The sequence below is a fragment of the Heloderma suspectum genome, chromosome 3 (genome assembly GCF_057233095.1).
Source record: "Heloderma suspectum isolate Gila_16-S chromosome 3, 16-S_ref, whole genome shotgun sequence".
NCBI classification, from domain to species: domain Eukaryota; kingdom Metazoa; phylum Chordata; class Lepidosauria; order Squamata; family Helodermatidae; genus Heloderma; species Heloderma suspectum.
The window spans coordinates 55,573,069-55,588,579 of record NC_139460.1 but is presented as its reverse complement, the minus strand read 5'-3'; the positions used below and the strand labels follow the sequence as shown (position 1 = coordinate 55,588,579).

Genomic DNA, 15,511 nt, shown 5'->3' with positions numbered 1-15,511 from the left:
CCTCTCATCTGATTCTGCCCACATCTACCCAAATGAACTGTCCTTAACTATTACACATCAGTGCAAGACTCTTCATATTTTGCCTCACGAGTGGAACACATTATATATACACTACTGTGCTGGTAGAATGGCCCACGCTATTACTTCATCCACTTTTTGCTCAGCGGAACATGCTGTATTTTTACATATTCAACGAAGCTGGAAAACAATATGGTATTTCTGCCTTCCCTTCCTTCCCCAGACCCAGTAGAATAATATTCAGAAATTATTTTCTACTGATTCTATTGCACTGATCGACTATGACACCTGTAACTCTTTCGTATGTGTAACAGACACAGAGCTATTGTCAGGGCTAGCAGTTTGCAAGCAAAGCAAGCTCAGTGCAGGCAGATGAGTACACAAAGAAACAGGGCGATGAGTAGAGTCTGAGAACAGACTGGACACAAGCAACAAGCTGTTCAGACTGAGGAGCCAGGCTCAAGTCTGAGATGTTCCAGAGGCAGGTGGAACTCTACTGGCCTAGTAACTGCAGCGCTGCCTTCTGGCTTGCACCACTGGTGGTACCTATGCACAAGCCACCTGCCCCATTCTCTAGCAAGATGCCATAGCAGTACGGAGTCAAGCCCTGGAGTTTTGTTTGCAAGGTTCCTAGTTTGAAATCCTGGCACTTCACATGCAGCCCGGATCTGCCAAATTGCTAACCCAAATAAGGAGATAAAACCACAAACCTGATAATAAAAACTCCACAAATTGTTTTATATTATCTTATGTTTGACTTCTCATTTATGTTTGTTGAGATGAATAAATTAACCTAATACATCCAGTTTCTTACAGCCTGGCTGAATCTCCCAGCCCTAGTCATCCAGAGCTGCGATGCTATGCATACTTACTTACCTGGTATAGTAAGCCAAATACATACATGAAATCAGCAAATACTTTTAACTTGGCTCTTAAGTCCCAATGGCTTCAAGCGTACACACATTCATGTCCATTTATCTAACTAGAACAGTATGTAAAAGTTGTCAAGATTAGAGCCAACACTGGGATTAACTGAAGGTTTTGCTATTACAGTCTACTTAAAACCAAATTTATTAGATGAATACAACTATAGAGAAACTATATTCAAGAACTCAGCCTAAAAAAAAATAAAAGTTCTGCACGCACACATATTACTATTCTACTATATTTACTATATTTTACGAACACCCAGTAAAAGTGAAGAAAATCTGTTTTGGGGCACGTTTGTATTACATTTGCAGTTTCAATGCAAATTATTTCAGTGCTTTTTCTTAATGACTACTTATACTTATCTTTTCAGTTGGACATTTTAACATCATTTTTAGGTGTCAGTAGTACTCTAATTTTACTAAGAGCCCAGATGACCCTAGACTTACTCTACAACAGAGGTGGGAAATGTGTGGCTCTCCAGACATTATTGGACTGCGACTCACATCAGGCCTAGCCATCATAGCCAATAGTGAAGGATAATGGGGGTTGCAGTCCAACAACATCTGTATGGCTACACATTTCCCACCTCTGTGGTACAGTAAGTAAATCTCTGTTGTAAACTTAGATTCAACCAGTACACAGTATTTACTATAAAATAGTAAGTGTGGTTTAGTGGCTAGAGTGTTGGACTGGGAGTTGGGAGATCCGGGTTCTAGTCCCCACTCGGCCATGGAAGCTCACTGGGTGACTTTGGGCTAGTCACAGACTCTCAGCCCAACCTACCTCACAGGGTTGTTGTTGTGAGGATGAAATGGAGAGGAGGAGGATTATGTACACCGCCTTGGGTTCCTTGCAAGAGGAAAAAAGGCAGGCTATAAGTGCAACCAATAAATAAATACATACATACACTTTCCACCACTCAGCACCCTGTGAAATCTGTGCACTTAAACAGTAAGGAAAAGAAGAAAAACAACAACACCAAGACAACTTCCCCCACTATACCAAACCTGAAGCATAGGATTTTAGCTTAATTTTAGTTCAATTCTCAACTGCTGGATTTAAACACCCATTTAGGCTGCAGTCCTATACTCACTTACCTGGGAGTAAGTCCCACTGAACTCAGTGGGGCTTACTTTTGAGTAGATATGTGTAGGATAGCACCCTAAGAATTTTATAGAATATTATTATTGTTGATAATAACACTTAGCATTTACATAGCACTTAAGAATATTCAAAGAGCTTCACATATATTATCTTGTAATTTTTCCAACAACATTATAAGGTAGGTCAATGTTATTATACCCATGCTGCAGCAAGGAGGGTGAGGAAGTACTTAGTCTAAGGCCACCTAGTGATCTCATGGCAGAGGCAAGCTTCCTGATGCATAACTCAGTCTCTTAGGGTGCAATCCTATGCATGTTTAGGCAGAAAAAAGTCCTACAACTCCCAGCATTCCCTACCCATGGTGGCAGGGGAATGCTGGGAGCTGTAGGACTTTTGCTGTCTAAATATGCATAGGATTGCACCCTTAACCACTAAGCTACACACCACAGTATAAGTATTTGGGTGTGTGTGTGTTCAGATTAAACTCCTGTCTCTAATATCCTGCCTCTAATATAATCCTCATAGATTTTAAATCAGCAACCTTCTGGGTCTATAATGTGCCTTTACTTTACCTATGAACTTTACCTATTTTTGTAGACCTATACTTCTGACACAAGTGACCTGTATATATGAAGTAATTTTATAGTAAGCTTTTAAAAAAGTGATTGTTTCAGGGCCCAAGATGCAACTAATGTTCCTATAAATTCCATGCCTTAATAACTTAGATCTGGAAAACTAAATTTGCTGGGAAAAGTGAAGCCTAGGGCAAAGCGGAAGGGGGTAACAGACTTTCCTTTCTCCTAACTTCTAACAAGGCACACAATCTATTAGTCTATGATTGGAATGTCAACACACAGAGGCTGCAGTAGCCTCAGTATGAGGCCATCACCCATTCCATGCCCTCATGTTAGGGATCCCTAAAGATCAAGGTTATTTGGAGTCATTTTCAAGCCACTAAGTAAACTTCAAAAGGACCCCAGTGTTTCACTTCTGAATAACCATTTGTGCATTATAACTACCCACTAATTTTTATGAGCACTAAATATAAAATATTCGCCATTACACTCTTCTCCCTTGGTTCCCCCTCCCCTTCATTGTCAATGAGATAGTTCTCTTTTGCACCATTGGTACCTAAATACAGAGTAGCATAATCATTAGGTTCAAACAGAACAGCCTCTGGACTATCATTCACTAATTCTGAAGTTAAATTTCACAGGATATAATTTGCTTTTGAACAGAGTATCTCTCAATGGTTCACAATTCCCCTAAAACATCTGCAGTATTAACAACTATTATGAAAATACTGACAACTTAATTACTATTTAATTGACCTACATTAACTATTTCCAGAAAAATAAATACAAGGAAAGGGGAATTTTCAAAGAGAGCTGACACAACACTGAGTGTCTTAAATGCTAGAGTTAGATGGACTTTGTCCCCCACTTCTGAAAGGTACCTACTATTTTTAAAACACATATTCTCACCACCTCAACTAGCCAACATTTGACAATGTTTCAAATATTTCATAAACTCTTTTGCACCTTTAATAAAGCTACAGCTCCTGTTATAAAATATTATTCACAATTCTTTGGTTTTTTTCTGCCCTTAAAATGATACACATTTTTGAAACAAATACTGGAGTCACGCTTTGCATTCTTTTTAACCTTCTAATTTCCCTATTAGTAAACGACATGTATCAACAGGGCAACCCCTCCCCCACCATTCATGCTGACACATTTGCTGATAAGGAGACATGTCCTCTGGGAGGAAAGAAGCAAGCATCTTTCATCTCAAATAGAAGAGGAAGGCACCTATATCTTATTAATAACAATAACACTCTTTTCCTGTGTGTGTACAGTTTACATACTTACCCAGGAAGGCAAATGGAAATTACAGGCAGAGGAAAATGAAGCTGTCTCCAAGCCTTTGTCATGTGACAGTGACCTATAAAGTATCAAATAAAGGCACATCATCAGCACACCATGATTTTACAGTACTGCAACTGGCCCACAACTGCAGCAAGGCTAGAAGAATCCCAAACTTGCAACTTAATTTTGTCTCCCCCTGATAGCCATCCAACAATAAGTTCTTTTTCAAATGTGAGCCTGGGTGCGCCCTGAGAGAACAAAATTGTCAAGTTGAAACAGCAAACAGAAATAAGCAGCATTCTCATAAAGGTTATTGGGCATGAGCAAGTGGAACAAATCATATGAGGGTGCATCAGCAGGGTGGGTTTCTCTCTCTCTCTCTCTCTTCTCCATATATAACACACCCAAGATGGCAAATACAGAGAAAGTTGAACTCAAATTGCAAATGGGAATCAAAACAGGAAGGAAGCCCCTCGGTGTGCACATGTAATCGGTCAATCAGTTGCATGTATAAATTTAAGCAACATCATCATCGTCCTCAAATAAAATGTGAGACTCAGACTGCAGATACGAGGTCTACACGAGAGATTGCAACGTTGTAGCATAGTTTCAGGTAATCCCCTTTTGCCAATCCTGATAAGATCTCCCTCCCCCCACCCCGCCATCGCAATCCAAAGAGAGAGAAAATATATGATAGATCCGACTCCCTCCGACACGCAGAAGGAAGCGAGCATTTACTTGCAAGCCACCCCCACCCCGCCAGCCACCTACCCCACGATGCAAAGTGTAGGCAGGGCCACCGGGGTCTGAGGGTGAAAGCGAAGGTTATTAAACATGGAGTGCAGCTAGGAAGATAAGCCCAGACAGAGCTTTTCCTTTTTCCTTCTGGTCACCATCAAGTTTGCATCTTAGTTACAAAATGTCGATCTTAAAGGCTGACAAGACACAGGGAGAGAAAGAGAGAGAGAGTCCATCTTGCGGGGGGGGGGTTAGTGGGAGGAGAGGAGCAATAATGTAATGTACAAATCTCAATCTCGGTTGGGGGGGGGAGAAGAGTCTACACAACACCTTGTAGGAGAGCCGGGAGCAGGAAAAGGTAAGCAGATAGAGGGGGGCAAGGGGGGGATGCCGGATCTGCCCCACTCCTCCTCCACACCCTTTGCTTCCCCAGCGAGGTTCGGTGAATCAGCCGGGCAGCAAACACCTCCCTGCTGCTGCTGCTGCTCTCCTCCTCCTCTCCCTCCCCCCGCGGGCCCGAGCGATGATCCCGCGGCGGCTGCCACCGGGGAGGAGGAGGAGGTGCTGCTGCCGCCGCCGCTAGAGCCACATGGAAACCCAGAATCCTTGTGGCTGCTCCATCTTCTAGCGTGTTAGGGGGTGAGGGGGGAGTGAACCCCATTCCAGCTCCAGAGGGTGGGTGCCCAGCTGTCCCCTCTACCGCCTGCGTGCACGGGGCCGGGGGATTTGAACGTGTCACGAGCAGGACAGGCAATGGTTTCAAAGCCCCAGGCCAACTGACCATCTTCAGCAGCCTGCTCTTTCCCCCCCACTACGCCTCTGCCCCACACTCGCCTCTCTCTGACAAACTTTCCAACAAGATCCACCGGCGAGAAGTCGGTAATCTGCCTCTCACACTTGGGGGGGGGGGGGGGGAATAAAAGCAAAGCCCCAACAAGAACAACAGAACAAGCCAGACGCAGATCGCAGCGAGAGTGGCCACCACCCGGGCATTTGCTTAACTCTTCCCCCCCCCCGCGACAGAAAAGGAAAGGGGGGGGGAATAAGCTTGCCTATACCTCTCCCTCCACCCTCCCCCTCGCTCTCTCTGTCGTACATGTTGTCTCCGCTTCTTTTTGCATCGTTTCATTTTTACCTTCCTCATTCAGCGGCAGCGGATTGTTACAGAGATATTCCTAACGCAAACCTACCGCTCTCCAGATCCCAGGATTAATGAGATCTGTTCTCGCCCCCCGCCCCCCGCCCCCCGCCCCCCGCCCCGTTTAAAATTGTGCGTGTGTGTGTTTTAAAAAAGCTCCGATGCCGGATCCAGCCATGTAAGTTTCATACATTCGCAAATAAAACACCAGAGAGGAAGAAGAAGGCGAGGAGAGGAAGAGGAGCACCGGAGGAGAGTCTGATTTCTGCAATTTACCAGCGAGCCGATCTCGCAGCAGCAAATAACAGTTTTAACACCCATCTGCTGGCTAGGGACTCAGAAACACCCCCCCGGAAGACACACATCCCCCTCCCTGGGCAAATAATCTGCAAGTTTTCTGTCATCGCGACCACCCAATGTCACAACTTACCTTCAGAAATAGGACTTTAAACTGCCAAGGCCTTCCTCTCCCACAACCCCCCAGCCAGCCTCGCTCTCTCTCCACCTTAAACTTATTGACACAACATAATCCCACATTCATGCAAAATCCTGACACAGCCTCTCTCCTCCTCCTTCCCTCCCCCCCCCCATCTATTTTATTCTTCCGTCCTCCGGGCTTGCACTCTTTCCCTTTTATTTTTATTTATTTCTAAAAGCCTCCCCTCTCATCACTGCACATTTTGTTGTTGTTTGCGTGGAAGAGGGAGGGGGGAAGGGAGGGAAAGTGCCTTGCGAGGCAGGATTCTCTACCGGAAAATGCCGATTCCCAACTCTCAAGCCGAACAACTGAGCCCACTTGGAGGGCTTGCCGCCGCCGCCACACCCCCCCCCCCACACACACACACGCCAAACCCGGTCCACAACAGTGTGTGACACCAAACGCGAGCCACGCAGCGCAAATAAATCAACGCACCGACATCACCCACTCTTAGAATGAAGTTTCGTTTCTCGCTGCCCCTGTCAAGACCCACACACACACACACACCGGGGGGCGGTGGGGGCTGGGCTGTTTTCATGCCTCCCGTGGGCTTCCAGGTTTTATTTTCTCTTCTCCTGCCCCCCCTTCCTCCCCCCTCCCCGCTCCTCCTCCGTTGTTGCTGCTGCTGCTCTTCCCTCTGTGTGGTGAGAGAGGTGCTTAGTTTCAAACGCAGCCTGGCACTGGCTGGCCTACCCTCGGGTTGGTGCTGCTTCCACCTCCCCCCCCTTCCCTCCTCATGCATTGCATTGCATTGCAACTCACCTCTTTCCTTCGCCTGTCTCCCCCCTCCACACACACACACACACACACCCAGCCCACTTACTATCTCTCGACTCCCGTCAGGTTGAAAGCCCACCGCTGACCTTCTTCTCTCTCTTTGCCCCCATCCAAAGTTTCAGACGGACGCGGAGGCAGGAAAAGTGAATGGGGATTGTGGCAGCAGGAGGCGGCAAGGGACGTCGAGAGGTCTGCGCCTTCCTCTTAACCCTGCCGGGTGAGGAGGAGGAGGAGGAGGACGCTGCTGCTGCTGCTGGTGCCGCTGCCAGAGGAGCCCTTAAGGGCTGCCCCAATGCTTTTAAGTGAGTAATAATAGAAAAGGAAGTGTTGGGAAGAGGAGCCCTTTCCTCTTGCCTGGCTCAGGAAAGGGGGCTGGTGGTGCACTTAGCTCCGCCTGTGTCTGCCTCTGTGTGTGTGTCTGTTGCCAGCAGTGGCTAGTCAGTGTTTCTTTATGTGAAAGTGAAGAGAGAAGCTCTCAGCAGAGCCCACTGTACACTGTTCCACATACAGTAGATGCAAGCCGGAGAGAGACTGAAAACATTCATTTTTATATAAGGCAGCCTGCCATTGGCTCGCGGACTGAGGGACAGGTTGGCCAGCCATACAGCTCGCCCGTTACACCCAAAGAGAAACGCACGCAACCACACTCTCTCTCTCTCTCACTCACACACACACACACACACACAGGCAAGAGTGGGTATACACACGCACACGCACGCAAATATTATAACGTATCTTTAAATGGTTCTTTCGAGAAACCTGTAGGCAGCTTTGGCCACGAAGGGCAGGTAGAAGAAGGGAAAGAGCCAACTCAGGTTGGAGGAAGAGAAAGGCAAAGCCGCCGCGCTGCTAGGACAAAAAAAGAAAAGAAAAAAGAAAGGCTCGAAGCGGGTGTCCATTAGCTGACATGGGAGGGCTTCTCTCTGGTCACAGACTCCTAACTCTGCTGGACTCAGGAGTGGGGTTCTTGGTTGCCGGCGTGTAGTGGCCCGCGGAAAAGCAGGGCTTTGTGTGACGATTTGCCAGGGGGGGCTGGTAAACAATTGCCACGGGGCAGAATTTCAGTGGCTCTGGCTGATCTGGTTGTTAGCTGGGCTGAGCCCACGGAGAGGCCAAGAACACCGAACGGAGAAGTTCACAACGCCCGAAAAATGCCTGCCTGGTGGCATTCGCCTCATTGAGGAATACATACTTTACCTACGTAACAGTCAACCCAGTGACTTGGGGGGTGAGGGGGGGGGAGGAAACCCCACTCTGCTGAAATACTACTGTGCTGTCAAAAGCTTATTAGTTAGCAACACCTAAGAAATACGATTCTAGGGATGGCTGGAGATTCACAACAGGGACTTACAAATATACTTAGGCCAATATTTTATCTTTATATTAAAATGCTCCCTTCTTGAAATTGGCTGTAATAAAACAAGAGTCTTGTGGCACCTTACAGACTAAACCTGCAAATAAAATCCTAAACATGCTAATGAGGGAGTAAGTCTTATTAAACACTTTTGGTCTTCCTTCTAAGCAAACATGCATGGGATTGCACTCTGCTTCATTATGGCTTAAGTTTTTGTGGACTAGAGTTCACTTCATTGGATGCATCTTGCATCTGATAAAGTGAATCCTAGGCCTTGAAAGCTTATGCCATAATAGAATAAGTCTTTAAAGTGCCACAAAATGCCACAAAACTCCTTTGTTATTTTTGCTACAACAGACTACCCCTCTGGAAATGGTAATAAAACAGCAGGTTACAACCATTAAATAGTGACGGTATAGTATGGCCCATACCTGGGAACTGTTCCTTAATGTTTGGGAGTTAACTGCTTGGTTTATTGTACAAGATGACATAGCAGTGTGATTGAAAGAAAATCTTTATTTTTATTTCTACATGGCATGCATATGATACAACTTTAACCTTGGCTTTACAAGTATAGTGAACAATTGGAATGCAATTGATGCATATATCCAACAAGGCTGCTTCTCCCAGTTCTTTCTCTTTTTAGTGTCAATGTTATATGTGGTTTGTTTGATGGGAAAGAATCCTGTAAATCAATGTTTTATACTTTATGCTAAAGTATTCTGCATGATGCATAGAAGCAGCTACTGCCCTAGCTGTCATGTTATATTTCACTGGTGGTGGTGGTGGTGGTAGTAATAATAATAATAATAATAATTAATTTTATTACTAAAGAACCTTGAGTTCTTCCTCATCAGTTCACAAGCCTAATCCTAGCACATAGCTCCCCTTACATTTTAAAGACAGGATGCACTCTCCAAAATCAGACCCTCTTACGAGTCTTATCTGGAGTCTTATTTGCAAAGATACGACAGAATAGCAGGCAGACACACACCAAGAGAAGACATAAGGATAAAAGGACTACGGTGCATGTTTAGACATAAAGAATTCCTACAACTCCCAGCATTCCCCAGCCAGCTGGCTGGGGAATGCTGGGAGTTGTAGGACTTTTTTTTCTGCACAACTATAGAACTGGTTCTGTGTGCCCCAGAACTGCACAATAATTCCATTAACCCAAAGAACAGAGCGTACACTTCTTAAACAGAAGCTCTTCATGCAACCTGGGAAAGTGCTTTTGAAACTGAGGAGATTTCCAAAAGTAGCTTGTGGTAGGCCACAGGGATTTATTTTCTTCTTTTTTCTTTTAAATTCTACTGGGCATACTTTGGTTATGCCTGCTCTATGGATCTTTAGGCGTACCCTTTTCAACTGCATTCTTTAATCATGCGTGAAGTAAAAATATGATAGGAGAGAGAAATTAAACTTGTGGGACTTCTCCCCTTTCTCAGTACTCCTGAAAATATAGAAACTTTTTCCATTTTGGATATGAACATCTTAGTCCCATCTACCCCGACAATGAAAACTCATTCAGATTTTAAACTTTTCGTTTGTTTTCCCTTTATATTTGTATTTATGTATATATACATTCATATGTCAACAAGGTGATTTACAATTAAAACTGAAAAACATATTTACAACTTTAAAAATCATTGGGTAAAATATTAAAATATCACAAACTGCAGAATTAGAAAATCTTAAAAACAGAGTGCAGAGTTCATACATTTCAAATAATAAAGTCATGTGGAACAAAATGGTTTTAACAGCCTGCGTTAAACTGAACAAAGAAGGGACCACCTTAACTTTCTTTGGGAGATAATTCCACAGGTGGGTGCTGCTTTGACACAGAAGGCCCTATGCCATGTTCCTAGCAACATAGCCTCTCTTGGTGGTGAGACATATGGAAGGACCGCTGTAATAGGGGATCTTATGGTGCAATCCTATGCATGTTTAGACAGAACAAAGACGAGGCTGTCATTCAGAAATTCTGGCCCCAAGCTGTTTAGAGCTTTATAAGTAAGCATCACCTCCTTGAATTGTGCCTGGAGATAAATTGTCAGCCAGTGCAGTTGATATGGTGTATTATGGTCAACCAGAAAAGAATCTGGCTACCATATTTTGCACTAACTGCAGTTTCTGAAATCTTTTGTTATATTATTATATCTACATAACAAAAAGGGCCACAGAGAAATAGAGAAATAAAAGAAATTACAAGTAAGACTTTAGACCTGATTAAGACCCACGAGCTACCATTTTAACAAGGATGCCATATAATATAGCTGTTTTGATTAAAATCACTTTGAGGCAAGGAGTGTTTATCATCTGTTGTTTGAGGTAGTATGATACACACTAGTGGCAATTAAAAAAAGCCTTAAACCTCATCTACAAGCAGGTGAAGTTCTCCTGGGCATGGAGATAAGTGATAAAAAGCTTAATTTGCTAATGTGTGTTATGAGCAGTTTAGTAAAAAGAAAAAGATTCCAAACCTTGGTCCACATATTTATCACAGCACATTGCTTTGACTCACACTTGTCAGAACACTGAACATGGCAAATTCCATGTGCATAGGTAGTTTCCAAAGAGTGCACAACATTTTTTGCTTCTTTAGATAAAAACGAACAAAGAGTTATGTAATCCTTTAAAGACTTAAAGTGAGCTCTGGGCCACAAAAGATTGTGCCGCAATAAATCTGTCAGTCTTTAAGGTACCTCAAGACTTTGTGCTTTTTCTGCAACACACAAACATGGCTGCCATATGGAATATTAGGAGTTTTAGCGCTGGAGTATAATTATGATCAACTAGAAGGTAAAGTGATTTTAACTCAATGGTATATCCCCAGTGTTCTAACAATTTCATAGAACTTGTTGTACCTATGTCATCTGACTTGCAAAAGTATTTGTGTTATGTATGTGCACACATATGTGTAGACAGTGATAGTACTAGTCCTTTTTTATTTTTATTTTTGACCTCTTCAAATTGGTTAGCAATATCATCAGTTTAATTACTTCACTGTTTTTAAGACACTTCCATATTATACCAGTTAAACATGTTTAATATTATGTTTGAGAAGAAAACTTCAATTGTGTCTTTGCCCCACATAAGACATAAAAGGTGATAAAATACATTGATGTGGTTTTTATATGTGATTCTTGACCTACAGAAATATTAAATTAAATTAAGAACAGAGCATCTGCAAGCCTTTGGATTTTGAAAATCAAGCCTAGGTAAGATTGTCATATTGGATGCACAGAAACAGAGACACCCTAAAACTGTAGATCACCTCTGAAAGTTTGGCATGAGCACATTGATAAAGCTAGGTAATTTTAGACCCTGGACTTAATAGTCTCGGGGGGGGGGGGTATTTATTGTTATTAATTACTAACATTTATATACCACGTTATTTGCTGAAAAGCCATCAAGGCAGTGAACAACAATCTAAAACTATAGACAGCCATGTGTATTATTACTTCAGCTGCAAAGCACACAACTAACATTCCTCTTCCCCTCCCCACTCACCCTCCCATGGTTTATAACCTTTTCTACATTCTTGATATGTTCCAACAACAATAACTGTATGCTAACTCTGATTTAAAAAGCAAACAACCTCTGAGCATGTGCAATTTTTCATTTTAAACTCACTTAAATCATAACACCAAATGGAGTTTGCTTCTGCTGCCTAAGACTCTTATGTAATACACTTATTATCTTTTAAAATTATTTTTATGGTTTCTTAATTCTTATATTTTAATTAACATCTATGTGTCAATCTGACCTTTGGAAGCAGTAAGTAAAATTCCAAACATTTATCAGATTGTTGTTGTTTGAGGGAGGTCAGGAAGGGGAGAATTTTTTTTTATTTATATATATATATATATATATATATATATATATAGTTTCTTCATATACATTTGCAACCTTAAATGTATTTCAACAGTTTTGTAAGGCCAAGTAAAACTAACCTTTGATTGTTAAGCTTGAAACACTCCATTGTGATCCTTATGGAAGTGTCCCAGGTATTCTGAGAGTGCTTCCAGACGGAGAGCTTGTAGCACTAGCAGTCAAAAGGCACTTGCAGCTATATCATCTCTTCTTCCTTAACAGATTTTTTTTAGTGAGAAAAAAGACAGAAGAAACTCACTACAAACTGAAGGCGATATTTTCAGGACCCCCTGCAGTATGCAGTGAATGAGACACTGCAATTGTACAATAAAAGCCTTGTCTGGAAGCACCCTGAAACATCTTTATTATTCTCTTTTAAAATATTTATATACTGTGCTTCATTACCAAATTACAGGGTGGTGTACAAAATTCATTAAGGGCACAATCCTATTCAGATAGGCGGCCGCCTCCAAACTTGAAGGCGACCACCAGACTCGGAGGCGATAGTTCCCTCCGCGCTTCTCCTGCCCTGCACTTTCAGCTAGATAGCCGATTTCAACTGTCTAGGGCAGAGCAGGGGAGGAGGCTGCTGTACGACACATTGGATGTGTCATACAGGCATTTCCGCCCTCCCGGCCCCGAAATGCCGCCCGGAACACTCATTTTCAGCCACTCCGCTCTCCTCTTGCGTGCGCGGAGCATGGGGTTGTTTTGTGCTGCCTCAGAGACAGTGCAGAAGTGAGGGGAGGTCAGTTCCGGGAAAACCAAATATCCTATGGTCGTCTAGCCACTGTCTAGCGGCCATAGGATTGCTCCCTCCAACAATAATTAAAATAAAATTGAAAAATTCCACTTAATATGGGGAAGTTTTCTTAAATTATATGCAGCGTAACGTGATCCACTGCAAAAGAAAAAAACCCAGTCCAGTTCATCAAAGAGAAGTGTATAATGGGAAAGAGCCTGCACGAGCCTCGGGCTTAAATTCTCCCCACTTTCCTCTTATCCATCGTACACATGAGACTGAAAGCTTCCACTTAATTTTGAACTAATCACAGTTCTCTATGATTACCAAACTTGGGAAATTGTGGTTTGTTCAAACTATGTTTGGTTAGCAAACCAGGATATCAGACAAATTTTTTGATACTGGTTTCCCTTCCCTAACCATAATTAGAGAAAACGACAGTTCCTGGGTTTGGATGTCATGGGAACTATAGCCCTCTTCAGGCATTTGGTTCCAAACATGTGAAGGAGCCTCTGTGGGGATAGCTCCACCCCCTCAATGAAGCTGCAAGCACCAGCAAGGTTCCTGAGCTGAAACATGATCAGCTGAGTCTGAAACAGTAGCTATCTAGACCCATTCCAGTCTGGGTTCAGGGCTGGATTTGGGACTTTCTCAGTATCTTTTTCGATCAACTCATTGGGTTTGGAGTTGGAGCACTGTATTGCAGTTATCTCATTCCTGTCTACAGGGTCATTTCCAGAATGGCATTGGGAGACTGATTGTTAGCTCCCTGGCAATTATGCTATGGAGTACCACAGGGTACCATCTTGTCCCTAGTGCTGTTTAATATCTATATGAAGTTGTTGGGAGTAGTCATTAGGAGATTTGGAGCAAAGTGCCATCAGCATGCTGATGACACCCAGGCCCCAGCTCTCTTTTTCGGTTACATCTTAATTAGGTGTGGTGTTCAGATCCTGGACCAGTGCCTGGATGCAGTGGCAGGCTGGATAAGGGCCAATAAACTGAGGCTGAATCCTGGCAAGAAAGAGGCTCTGTGGGTGAGTGGTTCCCAGGTCTGGGAGACAGGTATGCTACCTGTTCTAGATTGGGTTGCACTTCCTCTGCAGGATCAGGTACGCAGTCTGGGGGTACTCCTGGATCCATCTTTTCACTAGAGATCCAGGTAACCTCAGTGACCCAGGGTGCCTTTTATCAGCTTTGTCTGGTATACCAGTTGTGTCCCATCTTGGGCCGGAATAGCTGGCCACAGTGATTCAGGCATTTGGAACCTCAAAGTTGGATAATTGCAATGCCCTTCATGTTGGACTGTCCGTAATGCGGGTCCATAAGCTGCAGCTATTGTGGAATGCTTTGACTAGGTTGCTGAGTGGGGTGATCTGTCAGCAGCATACTACATCAGTGCTGAAGGAACTACACCGGCTGCCTATTTGCTACCTGGCCAGATTTAAGGTGTTGTTAGTATATAAAGCCCTAAACAAATTGGGGCCTGGTTACCTGAGAGACTGCCTTCGCCCCTATAGACTCATTTGATCCTTGAGGTCATCTGGTGAGGCACTCCTGGTGCTTCCACATACTTCTGAGATCCACTCCAGAGTTCGGACCAGTGCATTTAGTGTAGTGGTGCTACATGGAGTAATCTTCCTTCTGAGATTAGTCATGTGCCAACACTTTTTAGTTTTAGCTGGATGTTGAAGACCCATCTGTTCATAGAAACATTCCCTGTGTAGTGTATCCTTCCATCTTATCTGGATGAGATATATTATTTGTATTGGGCTTGGTTTTTATTATTTTTGTACACTATTTTGAAATCTTTAGATATAAGCTGTCTAGAAATACTTGTAAATAAATACATATATGTATGTATATGTGTGTGTGTATATATATATATATACACACACACACACACAGAGGGACGGGAACCCTGATTTGCCACAGTTGACATCACCATGTGTGAAACCCTATATGTCAGCGGTCCCCAACCTTTTTTGCACCAGGGACCGCTCTCATGGAAAACAGTTTTTCCACGGACCAGGGGGAGTGTAGGGGTGTACGAAACTCAACTTACCTGGCACTGCTGGAGTCTGCAGGTGGGGGGAGGCGATCCGTTCCTCCCCCTGGAATCCTCGACGGAGGGGAGGCAATCCGTTCCTCCCCCCCAGAATCCTGCCCGGCCGGCTCTGCTCTGTGGCCAGTCTGCGGAGCCGCCGGCTGGACCAACCTGCAGCGGGGCCTCCACCCGCTGCCAGGCTGCTGCGGACGCAAATGGCGTCCTGCATAGGGGACACCATTTGCGTCCCTACGCTAGCCCATGATAGCATCCCTATGCTAGCCCCCCGGAGTCCGTGGCAGAACAGCCTCCCCCCCCTGCCACCCTGCAGAATCCCCCCAGGACGGACCTACATGGTGGCGGATGTGGCAGCAGCGGCAGCTTCGGCAGCAGATGAAGTGGTGGTGGCGGCTCCGGCCGCTGCCAGGCTGCTGCAGCCGC

General features: G+C 44.1%; 1 protein-coding gene and 1 long non-coding RNA gene across 24 annotated transcripts in view; one reads left to right on the top strand and one right to left on the bottom strand.

Moving 5' to 3' along the window:
- BBX (BBX high mobility group box domain containing) overlaps nt 1-7,900 on the bottom strand; it is a 186,192-nt gene extending 178,292 nt beyond the window's left edge. For 5 of the 23 annotated variants that reach the window (XM_084843293.1, XM_084843283.1, XM_084843299.1 and 2 more), the window contains exons 1-2: nt 7,098-7,900; nt 3,924-3,996 (exon numbers count right to left, since the gene is read on the bottom strand). The gene's annotated coding sequence lies outside the window, so the exon portion shown is untranslated. Of the gene's footprint in view, nt 1-1,731; nt 1,798-3,923; nt 3,997-6,226; nt 6,535-6,709; nt 7,003-7,036; nt 7,056-7,097 lie in introns of those variants that run through there. The other 18 variants (XM_084843286.1, XM_084843300.1, XM_084843294.1 and 15 more) reach the window with 12 other exon arrangements.
- LOC146349691 (uncharacterized) lies at nt 6,866-14,847 on the top strand. Its single transcript, XR_014789056.1, has 3 exons — nt 6,866-7,353; nt 11,563-11,626; nt 12,504-14,847. It is a non-coding gene; the product is annotated as an uncharacterized LOC146349691 (long non-coding RNA).
- Nucleotides 14,848-15,511: the final 664 nt, after the last annotated feature.